The sequence below is a fragment of the Myotis davidii genome, unplaced genomic scaffold (assembly GCF_000327345.1).
Source record: "Myotis davidii unplaced genomic scaffold, ASM32734v1 scaffold71, whole genome shotgun sequence".
NCBI classification, from domain to species: domain Eukaryota; kingdom Metazoa; phylum Chordata; class Mammalia; order Chiroptera; family Vespertilionidae; genus Myotis; species Myotis davidii.
In genome coordinates, this window is record NW_006283588.1 from 33,493 (window position 1) to 49,849 (window position 16,357).

The 16,357-nt window shown below is 42.7% G+C and overlaps 1 long non-coding RNA gene across 2 annotated transcripts; it reads right to left on the reverse strand.

Annotated features, from left to right (window-relative positions):
* Positions 1-6,581: 6,581 nt before the first annotated feature.
* LOC107183360 lies at positions 6,582-14,524 on the reverse strand. Of its 2 annotated transcripts, none has more exons than XR_001514146.1 (4): positions 14,449-14,524; positions 13,436-13,592; positions 11,638-11,722; positions 6,582-6,678 (listed from the first exon to the last, which is right to left on the reverse strand). It is a non-coding gene; the product is annotated as an uncharacterized LOC107183360 (long non-coding RNA). The 2 variants fall into 2 exon arrangements; XR_001514147.1 differs by having other exon boundaries at positions 11,638-11,747.
* Positions 14,525-16,357: the final 1,833 nt, after the last annotated feature.

A 16,357-nucleotide genomic window follows, 5' to 3' on the forward strand; every position in this document is an offset into this window, starting at 1 on the left:
TATTTTAAATACACTCCAAAATGCCACTACCACTACAAATTTATACTACCTTTGATACATCCAATTCCATGGCAGTAAAATAATTGGACCCACTCTGAGGAGTTCGAGCAGAATAGATGACGAATCAGATAAACTTCATATGTGAATGTGGGAATGGGAGCTCATTATCACACCAGGTAGCATAATGGGCCTTAGAACCTTGTCTGTTGTTGTTTACTCACCTGTATGGATATATCTCCTTTCACTTCAGAAGGATCTGTTGAATATTATGTTCGGTCTTCAACTGTTTTTGAAGTGCCTTTGTGGAAACAGCTGAGACTGGGTGCTTGGCCGCTTTTCAGAAGAGAGTTTTTAGGGTCGGTACCTCCAAAGTTCTTACCTCGTCCCCCAGCAATTCTCTAACACCAACTGGGTGTCCCACAGTTCAGTCCAATTCTGACACGAACCACCAGGAGTAAGCATTAGATCTGTAAGTGAAGGAACGAATAGTCTCACAAGATTGTCCCCACTTCAGATGCCAGAAACAATTACGTGTACGTGAGGCCCCGAGCCACCTGCACTTCTGCCGGGCTGACCAAAAATTCTGGTTTCTATACAAACATCAAATCATTCTGCTGCACATCTGAAGCTAAAATAATGTTATATGTTAATTATATCTCAAATTTTTTTAAAGTCCAAAAATTTGGGAGTTTCTAAGATCCCCCTCAAGTTTAATAATTTGCTAGAACAACTCACAAAACCCAGCGAAGAGCTGTACAATAGATCCTCCTTATCCCCGGTTTTGCTTTCTGCTATTTCATTTACCCCTGGTCAATTTTCATCTGAAAAAAATTAAATGGAAAATTCCAGAAATAATTCCTAAGTTTTAAATCACAAGCCACTCAGCTCTGTCCCACCTGGGACATGACTCATCCCTTTGTTTAGGTTCTCTACAATGTAGATACTCCCTACCTGCTGGTCACCTAATAGCCAACCGGATTATCAGATCAACTGTCATAATATCAAAGTGCTTATGTCCAACTCACCCTTATTTTATTTAATAAGGGCCCAAAGTACAAGACTAGTGATGCTGATGATTCAGATATGCCATGGAGAAGCCATAAAGTGTTTCTTTTAAGTGAAAATGTATCTATGTACAGGAAAAAGACATAGTATACTAGTGCATAGGATTCGGTACTGTTCAGTTTCAGGCATCCACTGTGGACCTTGGAACATATCCTTCTTGGATAAGGGGGACTACAGTATTTATAACTACAGTGTTAACTTAAAGGACACAAGACAAATGAAAGAGATGCACAAGGCAAGGTAAGGGGGCAGGCGGGGTGGGGCAGGGCCCAGAACTTCTAAGCCCTCAGATGTTCCACCCTTCCAGAACTCTGATGAGTCCATCAGCCGGAAGCTCCTCAGAACCTCATTGTTCAAGTCTTTATCGAGGGCTCGTTACTTAGGCACAGAGGATGGACTGACCTCAATCTCCAGCCCCTCTGCTCTCCCTGGAGGTTGGCGGTGAGGCTGAAAGCTCTAACCCTCCAACCTCCTGCCTGGTATTTCTGCTGTGACCAATCCCTCCCTTGAAATTATCTAAGGGTTCACCACGAGTCACCTCATTACTCTACACTCAGATTGAGCCAGAAAGGAGCTCGTTATGAAGAACAAAAGATACTCATATCACTCAGAAAATTCCAAGGGTTTTTGAAGTTCTGTGCCAGGAACCTGGGACAAAGACCAAATATATTTTTTATTATATCACAGCTCTGAAATGTTTTCTGGGTAAAATCCCTTTACTTCAGTTTTCTGAAATGTAGCCTGAAGTTACCAAGTTTAACTTCCTTGACAACCATGACCCAGGTTTTTACGATTCTGAAGCTAATACACGCTTGACACAGCTCTTTGTGCAAAGCATGCACCTCAATATGTGTGCACTTAGTGTGCTTCTCAATTAATAATCGATAATGCTGGTATGTGCTACTTGGGCCAGAACACAGCTGGTGTTAGTGGGAGAGCATGGCAAGGACCCCAGGAGACTGAGGGCTCTGGGAGAGTTAGATCAATTAGATTAAGCACAGGAGTTGACTCTTCTCAAACTAGTGGTGTTCATTCAGATTCTTCCAGTATCAAGAGATAGAAACCTGACTCAGATTTGTTTAAAGGAGATTTATTTTTTTAGAAAATTTATACTAATAAAAGGGTAATATGTTAATTAGACCTGGTCGACCAGACATCTTCCGGAAGTCCAAGATCCTTCTGGACAATTAGTTGGTGACCAGGCCAGCAGAGTGGCAATTCGGATGGGATCTGGCCTATACTGGCAGTCGGATTTCTCTCCAGGTATCCCAGATTGGATAGGGTGCAGGCCGAGCTGAGGGGCACCCGTCTGACCCATGCACAAATGTTGTGTACCGGGCCACTAGTATAAAATAAAAGTGTAATATGCTAATTATACTGGATATACTTCTGGATGAAACCAGGGCTGAGAGGGAAGTCTAGGTCCCAGGTGCCAGAGGGAAGCTGGTGCTGGCAGCTGGGGGTAGGAAGACCTACTCTTGCATGATTTTCGTGCATCAGGCCTCTAGTATATATATAAAAGCCTAATCTGCAAATTGTCACCTCAGGAGTTCGACCAAGAGACCAGCAGCTCGATTGCTCACTATGATGCTCACTGGCCACCAGGGGGCAGCATGGAACATAGGAAGACCCCAGCTGGCAGATGGAAGACCCCAATCAGCCCTGATTGCCCACTGGCCTAAGGACCCTACCCATGCATGAATTTCATGCACCAGGCCTCTGGTGTGTGTGTGTGTGTGTATAGATATATATATAGTGTAGCTCACGGAATAAAAGAGATCTCTGTTCATCCACGATCAGAAAGGCAGGAAACAAGAAACTCTGGGACTCCAGACATAGAAACTGTGACTCGATATCATTAGGTCTTTATCACTTAGTCTCTTAGTGTCTGTCCTCATCTCTCTCAGCTCCTATTTTCGCAAATATTGTTTCTTTTTTGTATGTTACCTTTCTTCTCTCTTAGCCAATCAGCTTCTTCCACGAAACTGTAGCAATAGCTTTGGGACTACAAGGAAAAGAGTCTTCCTACCTAAGACTTCAGTTAGAAATATTCAAGGTTTGGGCTTATGTTCATACTCTTTGAGAAGCAGGAGAGGCAAAAGAAAATATTGCACCAATTTACATTCATTACATAATGTAGAGCCAGCCACTCTTAGGAATACTTAGTAGCCCCAACCCCAAACAGGGGAGTCAGGCATGCTCAGCAATAAGAGATGAGTTGTGGTCAAGGCCAAGTAGAGGTCAAGGAAGAGAGCCAATAGTGCCATGGGAGAGAACCAAAGAAACCCTCCATAGAGTGAGTCAGCCTGGGACACTGCTGGGAGCATAGTTGAGGATACATACAGAGGTTGCATTCAAGGAACAGCTGGAATTCCTTAAGAGCTCCTACTGTGAAAGCCACAGGATGGTGTCAACTTAAGATTCCCTCAGAAATGCCTTCACTGAACTATGATTTAATGCAGTGCTCTAAGCTTTTATCAAGAATTCAGACAAGAAATGGCATTTAAGAAATATTTTGTGGTCTTCAGAAAATCCACGACAGAATACATTGTTCTTACTTCTTATGTAATGAGCATAATATTCTGCCCACAATTTAGAGCCAGAGAAATATCTGTCTCTCCGGGCATACGTGTGCTGATTTTTATCAGACAATATGAACTATATAGCGTGTGTCCCTTTTTGCACTGGCCCCTGCGAACCATAAGTTAAATTCGGTGCTTCATTGTTCCAATATCACCTAGTAGGTTCTTGGATGCCTTCTAATAAGTTCTGATTTTCCTTCCTGTCTTGACCCACCTTGGTGGCATTTTTTCTAACTTTTTAATTGGGAAGTAGAGTACACATACAAAAACACACCGCACAATGATGACCTCAAGATAAATACCCATATAATCACTACCCAGGTCAATAAACAAGAATTTCCAGCATCCCCAAAGTCCTTTTTGTCTTCTTCCCAAAAACCATGCATCCCCTTTCTCCACCATTCCTTCCTTATTATTCTGACTGCTTTGTTTCTCTGTATATTCCTATTCCTCAAGACTATAAGTTTAGTTTTTTTTCTTTTAACTTCACATAACTAGAATTGCACTCAATGTGTATTCTTTTGTGACTGGCTAATTCCACACAATATTACATTTGAGTATATATACAATCCCTTATTGTTTATCTTTTCTGTTCATTTTTTTCATATCTGTATAGTATGCCATTATATGGCTAAATCACAACTCTTGCTACTGATAGACATTATCTGTTTATTTCATTTTTTTGAATTACTAAGGTGGCTGAGTACACCCATGTTTATGGGTCATTTGGAGTCTTCTCATTGAACCATCATTTTTAGTTCATCTTTCCGAACCAAGGAAATGGACTCTCCCCTAGAGCCTCCAGACGAAACACAGCCCTGCCAACACTTTGACGTTAGCCAGTGAGACCGATTTTAAAGATAATAAATTTGTGCTGTTTTAAGCTACTAAGTGTGTGGTAATTTGTTAGAGTAGCAACAGGACATTAATACACAAGGAAAGGGGAAAAGGCTACTTAGATACTTAAAATAGCTTATATTTTTAAAATGTAAAGATATATTTGCATTATTAACACATTACAGCATTGTCCATTTTCCAAATTTAATATCCCATCATTCAATGTAAAAAGTGATTTCTAAAACTGAGGTATAATTTATGTACAGTGTTATGTACAGGTCTTAAGTGTATAGTTCAAAGAGTTCTGACAGATGCCGACATCTGTGTAAACAACACCCAACTCAAGATATAGAATATTTCCACTCCTCCAGAAATTCCTCATGTCCCTTCCTAGTCATTCCCCAACCCCTCCCTGCCTCCACCACCCAGGCAGCCACTGATCTAATTTCTATTTCCATAGATTAGTTTTCTCTCTTCTAGAACTTCAAATAAAAGAAACACACAATATCTACTTTCCTGTGTTTGATGAGAATGCTCACTTTGAAGTTAAAGACTCCAGTGCAAATTCTGGTTCTTCCACTTACCAACTCTGTGAACTTGACAAAGTGCCAGGCTTTCAGAGGCTGTTTCCATTGAGAACATAGACTTCCCACCTCAGGGCTGCTATGATGACCAGAGAATATATGATAAAACGGTATGTCATTTCTCAAATGGCATATGCTTGTTTCCAACTCAAAACAAAAATTGGATGCTAACCATCTTTGGGTAATGGTATAATAAGTGACTTTTTAAAATACATACATATGTATTTATCTATCTCAAATTGGTATTACCATGTATTCCTTTTAAATTAAAAAAATCATTTTAAAATAAATTAGCACAGCAATATTAATGAACTATTTTATATCACAACCCTTTCTTTATTAGATTTTTGTTTTAATATTCTGTTTCAATGAATAATCATAATCCTCAAATATGTACTTGTGCAAATCATATCAATTATGATGTCACACTTCTAACTTGACCATCCTGTCATCAGCTAGCCCAAAATGTCCCTGTTGTGGTAGCAGGATTTTACAGCCTCCATCTCTCTATCACTTAGAACTGTTTTATTTTTAATTTTTTATGTATTGATTTGAGAGAGAGAGAGAGAGAGAGAGAGAGAGAGAGAGAGATTTGTTGTTTCACTTATTTATGCATTCATTCATTGATTCTTATATGTACCCTAACCGGGGATTAAACCCATAACCTTGGTGTATGGGAACAATATTATAACCACCTGAGCTACCCAGCCAGGGCAACTGAGAGCTGTTTTTAGATATGGATACTAATTGCACTTTTACAAAAATGAGTTAGCTTCCATAAACTACACAAATAACTGATTGTTTATGATACCAATCAAATGTCAACTATTTTACTAGAACTTTATCCTTCATAATTTACAAAGTGCTATTATAGACCACCCAGAATGACAGAGGACTGCAGCATGATAGAATTGTCAGGAGCTACAACCAGTGGGCGTATGTTTAATATTACGAACCAAGATGGAATGACTTCCTACAACTGGTCTATGCAACCATTCCCATTGACTCTGTGACAAGAGGAAAAAAGCAAGAAATAGAGAGATAAAGACATTGCCAGGAAATTTAATAGGGAGCAGTAGTTAGTATTCACAGAAATTACCCCATAGAACAAACCTCTATGTCGGAATTGCACAGGTCGGCGTAACAGCGAACTTAAATAGGAGCAATACAATAATAGTTTGCATCTATTGAGTGGTTACTACTTGCTAGACACTATATTAAGTAACTTTATAAACATTAATTCTTCCATTCTCACTACCACCCTCTGAGATCAGGGCTATTGCGCCCCATTTAACAGAAGGCCACTTACTTGGCAGCACCACATGGCCTCAGAGCCATGCTCTCGATCGTTACACCGTGCTCACTCCCTAATGATGGCTGGAAAATGACTGCATTTCAAGCTTGAATTGTAAGCAATTACAGTAGAAAAGACTCAACATTCTCAGGAAGCCGTGTGTGAAAAAGACGTGATTATTCAAACACATCCCTGTGGAGAATGCGTAATTACCTGGGATACTCAAGAAGACCAAAATATACAAACTCAGGACAACGAAAGAAGCAGCTGCAGTCAGGATGAAGAGGCAGTCGGTCTTAGAAGCAACCCCAATGCCCTGTGGGAAAGTAGTGTAGTTACTACGAGAAGTCATGTTATTCTCTCTACTTAAATTAAGAATTTAGCAAATAATACGTCGTTCATTCCATAGTCCAAGTTTTGTTACTCTCAGTTCATCCCTTCTGCTATCGTTTTAAAGTCCCAAATAAAGGATCGACTTCCAAGGCTTATTGGAGCCCCGTATCAGACCCAGGTGAACTGAGCTCACTTAAAGAAGTACACCCTGACAAAGTTTATTTCCACCTGAGTGTGCAGCTGGGGGTCACTTTTGCACCATATCGCTTTGATCCCCACAACAGGAGAACAACAGGACAGATACTATCTTCCGCATTTCATAAGGAAGAAATAAAGCGGCCCAGAGATGTGAAGGGATGTACCTAACACCAGCCAGCAAGTCCGAAACCTACGACCAGAATCTCAGCTTCTCCATTTCTTCTCTAATCCTGACCCATTTTAGTGACAACTTGCCAGATGTATTAATAAACCAAAAAACTGGCCGATTTGGCCTACCCGCTGGGGAGGTATCAGGGAGTGGTGAAATATTCTGAAAGTGGACTGAGATAAGAAGGTAGAGCTTCTAGAATAAACTTAGAAAATGAAATAGTCATATTACAACAAATGCCATGTTTTTAGCACTTAGAATGTACAAAAAAGTTTGCAAAGTGATATATATAGGATGTCCTCCAAAAATGTATACAACACTTTGAATAATTATGAAGATAGTATTTATTGAAATACATTTCATTTTCAAAATTAAGCTATCAGCTGTTAAGATGCGTATCTATTTGGGGGGAATATATATATACATATACATATATACATAAATATGCATATATATACACATATATCTATAATAATAAAAGCATAATATGCTAATTAGACTGGACATCCTTCCAGACGTCCTTCCTTCCAGACAAAGCTGCAGAGAGCAGGGGCCACGGCAGAGGTGGCAGGCAGGGCCAAGGCCAAGGCCCTTGCATAAATTTTGTGCATCAGGCCTCTAGTGTGTGTGTGTGTGTGTGTGTGTCTATCCTCATCTATCCTTAAACCATCGCTATAGGGATACATTATTAGGTCTATTTTACAGATAGGGGAAGTAAAGGTGAAACAGGTTAACTTGCCAAGGTAACAGTCTGAATCCTATGTAACAGGAGCTGTGTGCTCAGATCCAAGCTCAGCCCAGCCTAATGCTTCCGCAGAGACGGGGACTTCAGGCTGCTCTCAGTGACGTGAGCTGACAACCTGTGTTCAGCATACCTCTCCTGCACGGCTGCCCACTCTCCCTCTCCCCTAACCTGCTGGCCCTGAACTACGAGGCTATTTGTGCAAGTGTTCACTTTGATGCAGGCAATCCCTCCCGTCCTCTGGGAGGCCAGTCTTCTGATGCTTTTGTGATATCCCACTCTCTCAATTCAGGAGGATCTGAATTAGCCCACGTTTATTCCCCGTGTGGGAATGTTTACTGGAACTCACAGTGGGGCACACAATTTAAGAAAAACAATGCTTGCCCAGCCAGTGTGGCTCAGTGGTTGAGTGTCAATCTATGAACCAGAAGGTCATGGTTCAATTCCCGGTCAGGGCACATGCCCTGGTTGTGATCTAGATCCCCATTGTGGGGTGTGCAGGAGGCAGCCAATCAATGGTTCTCCCTCATCATTGATGTTTGTATCTCTCTAACCCTCTCCTTCCTCTCTGAAATCAATAAAAATATTTTAAAAGAAAAATATAAAGAATGATTTAATATAATATTTTGAAAAAATCAAAGTTAATGTAAAAATATTTATTTTAAATAAAGATGGGAGATCCTCCCCACATCTGCACCACTCACCCCACCCCCTCACCTGGCCTCAGTCCTGTCGGATCCTGACTGTTTAAATTACTGACATTCTGTTCATTGTGGATGTTTTTTGCATTGATTTTTTTAATATGGCACTAAAACATTATTTATCTTGATGACAGAGGGGTCTTATTTGAGTCCCCTTAAATTTTGTACCCGAGGCCTCCCTCGCCTTACCCTATCCCAGTCCAGGACTGAGTATATAAAAGACAGAATTGCAGACAGTAGGCCCTGGTTCCCTGTTTCCCCATGTTCCTCCCTGTCTCTCTTTATGTTAGTTCAGTGGTTTCTCAACCTTGGCTGCACATTAGAATCACCTGGGAATCTTTTTAAAATTCTGATTTCTGGGCCTCATCCTCTGGAAATTCTGTTTCTTTGTTACTAATGTTGTGGCCTCACCCCATAACTCACCCACTGTGTTAGTGTGCCATGTCAGCCGCACCAAATAAGCAACCGCCACGTGCACTCCAGTGCCTGGCGGAGCCGTGAGGAAGGAGGAGAGTCTCTCCACCGGGCGGCAGAGCCAGAGGAAGGCTTTGGCTGTGTTTCTTGCTCTTTCTCACAGGACACTTCTTATTCCATCAGCTAAGCACTTTGCCGCGAGGGAAATTCCTACCTTTGACACCCTCCAGTCAGTGTTGACATGTAATTTTAATTATTGAATTCCTATCACTGTTTCTCTAAGGCAGGGGGGTTCTCGGTCTTTAAAAAACTAATCCCTGCGCCCAGGCTGCTTCCAAGATCCATTATGTCAGTGTCTCCCGAGGCAAGAGCCTGGTGTCTGCGATCTTTACAGCCTCCGGTGGTGAGTCGGGGTTCTGGCAAGGTTGGGAACCATGGCTCCAGGGCATGGCTGGCTTTTCCTTGTCCTTGGTCGGAGGGTTTTCCCTTGGTCCCTCCCGGAGGACATCAGCCAGGGCGCCAGGGGCGAGGGAGCCGCATTCAACCCCTGGCTCTCCCATGGACTAGCTTTGTCATCTTCACAGGATACTTGACTTTTGTTTCCTCAGCGGGACCCTGGGGATAGAGACAGAATTTGCCCCGTGGGGCTGTTAGAAGGAATCAAGCCGAGGCGTCTGAGACACCAAGCCCCGCGCTTGGTGCGTGTGCCTGCATGCACGCTCGCTGGGGGCTGTGAGCGTGATGAGTTATGAATCCATCCTGCCAACAAAATGGCAAGGAGCCAGTGCATAAACAGATCAAGGTGGAGCTGCTCTGTCGGGAGCCCGTGGCGGGGCGACACTCAGACCCCTCTCTCCTTCCCGGGGTGCTCTGCAGAACCCGGAGGGGCTCTGGGGGGTCATCTGAAGATCACTAGTACGGGGCATAATGACATCGCGGACCCGATTTTACAGTTTGGAGCGGCTCTTTCTGCCTCGGCACTCCTGTCGCCCATTTCTGATCTCTCTTCTGGTGGCAGGCATCGGCTGGCCAGGTTCAGGGCCACTCGGCAGCCACAGGACCCAGGGCTGCTCGGCCCAAGTGGCCTCCGTGGCCTCAGGCTTATCCGTGGAGTAAGCCGCCGAGTTCACGGACCCACCGAAGGACGTTGCTCTAAATGCCCAGTCCCCTGGTTGGCGAATGTCCGTTTGGCTTCGAGGTGTGTGGTGGCGGCTGGAGGCTTGAACGTGTTTCCTGTTGGAAAGCAGAAGGTATTGAAGTGCCAGGTGGGGCAGGATCCCGAGGGCGTCCAGGCGGGGCAAGGACGCTCCCTCTGGGAAAGAGCGGCTGCCTTTGTTCCCACCTGAGCGTGGCTGTGCTCTCTATTCGTTTCGTGGGCAGTGTTGACTGTTCCACCCCAATGAGTCCAAAGTCTCGGCCCCTTCAGAGACCCTGGCCGGCCTCAGGCTGACTCCGAAGGGGAGGCAGAGGGGTTAGACGAGGGCCAGTGTGGCAGGTTGGCTGGGCCTCAGAATCGTCTGTACCACGAAGTCCAAGTCGGCTGTGGTTCCTCTTCCCTGAGAGAGGCCCGTCTGGGTCCTGCTGGCCCATGTGTTACCCCCATCGCAGCAAAATTTCTCATAGCTGTCCCATTCTCCTTTCTTCCCACCAATCGAGTGTCTTTCTCTTTTTGCAGAAAGGGGCACTCCTTGAACCGAGTTCACCACTGAATAAACTGCCAGATAGTAAGAGTGTTTTGTTTTTTCCTCCCCGGAGCCCATTTCCAGGCCTGTGTGGGAAGAAAGGTGATATTTCACCCCAGCCTGAGTGGAAAGTGTATGCCTCGATTGTTCTTTAGAGAAGCTATTTTAGTGAGACGCGTAGTTGTTGGGCTCTTTAATTGCAGGTAACAGAAGCCAACTTGTGGCGGCTGCAGCCACAGAGAGGAATTTATTATAAGGATAAAGGAGCATCTCATGGAAGCGACGACAGGAGTGTGGCCAGGCCTCAGGAAGGAACTGAGGCCTGGAGAGCTGCCAGGACACCTCCGCGTGTTTCATCTCTGACGCTTCCCATGTGTGCTCTCTTTGTCTCTCTCGCTAACTGGTTTTCACTGCCTCTGTCCACAGGGAGAAATGCTGCTGTCACTCAGAGGGTACGCTCTTCACCTCTGCCCAGGATGACTAGTGGCTTTCAGTAAAGATTCATGGGAAAAAGAACCTGGTGGGTCAGATTCCCCCAGCGATGGTCTGTGGACAGATGGCACAGTGGCCGTCTTCTCGTCCAGGGTTTCCAGATCTGGCTGATTATTAGAGTCCCTAGTGAGAGATTTTTGTTTTTATTTTTACATACAGACCCAGGTTCCACCTTAGAATCTATAGCACTAGGAGCTGGGACTCTGCACTAAAAATTCCTCCAGAGATTCTGATGATAAATGAGATTTGAGAGCCAATGAAACCCAAGTCTTAGGTACCCATTAATCTTTCTCCTAAGGACTCATGAGAGACTGCCTTTTAAGCTGTCTATTTGTGGAGGCTATTACTATAGAGCTGGAATGCACAATTCATTTCAGTGCAAATATAGGTGAGTGGGATGGGGAACTCCCTACCCCACCGAGCACTTGCAGAAGAACCAGTCTAGTGGAAATCTGAGAAGCCGGCTAGAGCTGGATCTAACATCACTGTTCTTAAAGGCTTCATGTTCAGCACTTTTAGACAAGATTTCAAGAACCGTGCTTACCAGGTGAAATCTGGCTGAGTGCTAGCCAAGCAGACGATACAGCGGTGTGGGCCAGTGTGAGTCAAGAGCAGGTTAGAACCTAGGGCTGCAGAATGAGGAAAAATAGAACTCTGCTGGGAAAATGCAATCGTAGAGAATCAAGTTGTGTTTTATGTTCCCATGTTTTTATTTCTCACACAGGCTGATATCTAAACTATCACCCCTTGTAATGTCTACTGGCTTGTTCTTTAAGACTGAACTTGTGTCTCCACTGAGAGAAAGCCTTCTCTGACTCCTCAGTCCCCTAATCGTCGCTTCTGCCCCTATAATACCCTCTGTGTACCTTGACCACATAGTGGATTGTATTTGTTTTACTTCTCCATCGCCTCCACTTGATGATGGGGAGTTGGCACTTCGGTACCTAAACCTACATGAGGGTTGGCGTGAACTGTCCTACTGAACTGATGTAGGACATGCCTGCTAATTTGGCCCCTGGCAGCCCTTCTGTCCCTCACATCCCCTTAGTCCCATAGTCAAAGCCGTTATGCTTTTGCCAACAATCTCAATACTATTCCAGGTTCTGGGAGCACCCTTAATCATGGAAAATTTAGGGAGCCCTGCATCCAGTGTGCCATGCTAGTACGACACCCTGATGAATCTGGAAGATGTTTTACTTGTGTTTTACTCTACAATACTCTAGCTAAATCAGCCATACTTCATTAGGCATGATTCAGATATTACCTCATTTAATTCCCACAACAAGCCTACGAAGAATGCTTCATGGGAAAAACTGGGAGTCAGAAAGGTTAAGTAACCGACCTAAGCCACACCACCATTAAGTGTCAGAACCAAGATCAAAACCCAGATGTGACCCAAAACCTTATGCTGTTAAACACCAGGCTGCACTTGAGCTCTTTTTTAAACTTACAGTGAGTTGCTTAGTTAACTAGTTACTTTATATAGCTGGTTATCATTCCCTGTGTATGCCTCATAGCTGAGTGTCTGCCTCATTTTCTCAATTAGAATAAAATAGTATTTGTTGGCTGAATATAATCAATATAATTATATTGATCTGAACTAAAAAAAAAAAAAATGAGTGTCTAACCTTCTCTTATTGGTTATCAAGTACAGAATGATTTCCTAGACGTAGCTATTTGAAAGTTTCCAACAGAATGTAAGTCTAGGCCTATCTGCATCTCATCCCCTTGCCATGGCTGAGGAAAAGATTTCTCTTGGCTGTCCCCATTTTCCACAAGATATTCCTGAACTTCAAGGAAGTCCAGTGTGCTGATTTAGAAGTGGCCCTACACAGTAGGGTCTGAGAATACTTATCAAGAGAGGTGATGGAGCCAGCCACAGCTCTCAGAATAGTCATAACTGAGTCACAAAAGAACCACACAAGCTGGGCCTGAAATAGGGCCGTTAGGGGAAGGCACAGTATACAAATTTCCCAGCATGCCAGCTACATATCTGACAGCCCACACAAGAAAACCTTCTTCTGGTCTTAAAGGAGGGGTTCTAGGAGACACAAGAGTTCTACAGGATATCAGAAATGGTTTGCATCAATGACAAGTGGGGAAGTCGAAAACTAAATTCTAAATAAACCATAATTATGCAGCCTCTCCTCACTGAAACGTGGTTCAAAGGCTAGAAACCTAGAGATGAACTTGGACCTCAGAGTAGAATCAACCCCACCTATACCGACAAAAGACATGAAACATAGACTGCAAGGGGGCAGGGGCAGGCCTCTCTCTCCAGAGGCTGCACTAGTCCAGAGCCTTGCAGAGATGACATGTACCAGGCAGATACATGACCCTACCTTTGGAAGAAACAGGGGGACAGGCTGATTCAAGCAGGCTCAGATGTCACCTTCTGAAAGCATAAGGTTTTCCTCCAGCTTCATGAGCAAACTTTTCATTCCGGATGCAAAGGGCAATACATCGAGGCTTCCTCCAAGGGCAGAAAGCTACAGCAGCCTGCAGGGGGAAAGTGAAGCATCCCCATAAGCATAAAGAACAGCTAACTGGCACCTTTGCCCCAGATTTTGAATGTGAGTGATGAGCAGGTGACAGAAGTACAGGTTGGGAGGAGGGAGAAGGGAAGGGATAGCCACGTGTTTGTTTCTTAATGTATCAACTCTAAATGCTGGACACACTCATAGCATATCCAGTAAGCTGGTAGAAAAGCAGTTCTGGAACTCAAAATAGAGGTCTGGGCAATAGAGTTTAGGAACCATTAGCAAGGAGGTGAGAGTATCCTATGTGTCAGAGAAGACAAGAAATCAAGGTGAGGACCGAGGACGTAAGCTTAGGGGAACATGCACTGGATGAGCCCTTCTGGTTACACAGTCCCCAAGTTCCTCCTCTTCTTTCTACAGATTCCCCTCGGCCCTGAGAAATCCCTAATGCTCGCCTTATTCTATTCCCTTCTATCTTGAACAGAAGTAGTAAATTTTCTCCCCAAACCTGGCAGTCAAATAGAGCCTTGGAATAAATGACTTCACTCTGGTTTGTGAAAGGCCATAAAAAATGTTGTAGTAGAGTGATCTTTGAGTGGATTAATAACCTTTCTCCAGAATAAAGAACTGTGGTGTCTAAAACAACGTAAGATTCTTATTGCGTCCCATTAATCTGTATAGTTGAGGGGGGAAAAATTACCTATGAGAATGGTTTAAATTGTTACATTGGTACTTTATTACATCTAATTTTCAAAAGCTCTCCTTCCTTCTCTCCTCCCCACACACTAACTGGCAGAACAGAAGGAAGTTGCCTGTATGAGGAATGTAGGACTTAAAGCAAATTTTATGACTTAAGGCCTATTTTTATATTTTACCTGTCTTTCCTGAATTTCCTGAACCATCATTAAGTTATTGTTTGAAGTTCCCACATTCTTCTCCCTAGACACACAGAATGAACAAGAAGCCGTGGTCACTGTGTTCTTTATACATTCGGCACAAGCTCGCAGAGAGCCCTGTAATCACTGGGACACTCAGCAGAGCAAGCGATTGGGTTTCAGCTGTCTGCACTGGGAACTGTTTCCTAACATTATATATACCTAGCATGTGGGCAGTTTCAACACGGCGTGGGACTGAATAAGCACTAGACTGAGGTGGGAAGAATGCTAACCCAGGTTTCTTGACATTATCAGATAAAGGGAACTCAAGAGGCTTGGTGTTGGCTTGTTGACAGATAAGCTTTCTGACATTAATGCAGGTTTGGTTTGTTTTACACTCCCCCTACAAAAGATTAACCCAGTTTTCCCAGTGCCCATGAAGGAAGTCCTGAATAAAAGCTTTTATCAAATGTGAACTAAAAAAAAAAAGAAAAAGGAAAAGCACAAATCACTGATGGAAACAGTTTACAAACATACAGAAATTTTCAACACTCTGGACCAGAGGTCTTCATAGGGGGTATATCTAACCCTATCAACGGAACCTCAAAACCTTCCAGGGGGCCCTTGAGCAAGGTAACATGCACACCTTTTACACATACCCTTCCCTCAGACTAAGCAATGTGAGAAACAACAGAACACCACATCGCCAATATTTCTCCCCTTCTACAAACCAGAGGCACACAAGTTTACACGGGGCTCAAGTTGCTTCCTTGGGGCTTCCTAGCCTTCCCTGTTCTATATTTCTATTAAGTGAGATTTAGAAATGGGGTATTTGAGAATTGTTAGGATTTCAAAAGTGGGATATGTGGTAATGTGGGGGACAGTGGAAGTAAAGATTGTTATTTAACAAGTGGGCCACTCCCACCTCCAGATTCCTGCCAGGGAAGGAATATCTCACTCTTGATGGAAGCCCCACCAGCAAAGCAGCAAAGAAATATAGAATGCTACAAACAGCTTTTCTCATAAGTAATTTCCCGTGTATTTAAAATATTCATCTTTACAACACTCACTGACTGAAAAGTACTTTTAGACAGTCAAAACAAGAATAGTTTAGTGATGCCGATAATTTTAAACGTAACTTGGAATATTTTTCAGGACGACCAGAATTTTCATGATGCACTAAATAAAACCTACGGACAATACTTTTCATGATGTTATCATGACATATTTATTCTAAATACAATAAATCTCCACTTAATTAGTCTCATGAACTTATTAGTATCACCTATTAACAGAAAGTAAATTAAGATTTTAGTTGCCACATCAGTTAAATGATAAAAGTAACATATTGAATTATTTTATTTTTTTAAAAAAATATGTATTCTCTGTGATTTTTTTATTGCTTTGAGTAAATTTTTACAAGGAGGGTTCTGTGATAGTCTTAATGATTTTTATAATATTCTTTTAAACTCATTAACACAGCATTTGAATTTTCAAGTCAGACTTTTTCTGACAGAAAGAAAGTCTAAGTTGGTTATTTGAGATGGTTGGTTATTTGAGATGGTGGATTAAATCTGGTTTTGATGAATTATATATTTAATGAAATATCTACTATGATAAAAATATATTTAGAACATTAATCCTATCCAAATATATTTGAAAAGGTGTTTTGAAGGTAGTAGGTTGGATTTTCCAACTGGATTAATTTACTGGATCAAGTAGTTTTTCTAAGTGAAAAACTAACAGGTACAATTAATAATCATTTGATAGTCTTGGTAAAGCCTATTGGGTTTAAATGCCCAAATTTGAGAATGAACAATTCTAAATAACAAAGTCTTCTAAAAGGCAGGCAGCTTCTAATTCTCTGTTTTCAACAAAAATAAACAATAAGCTAACTGTCAACTGAAAG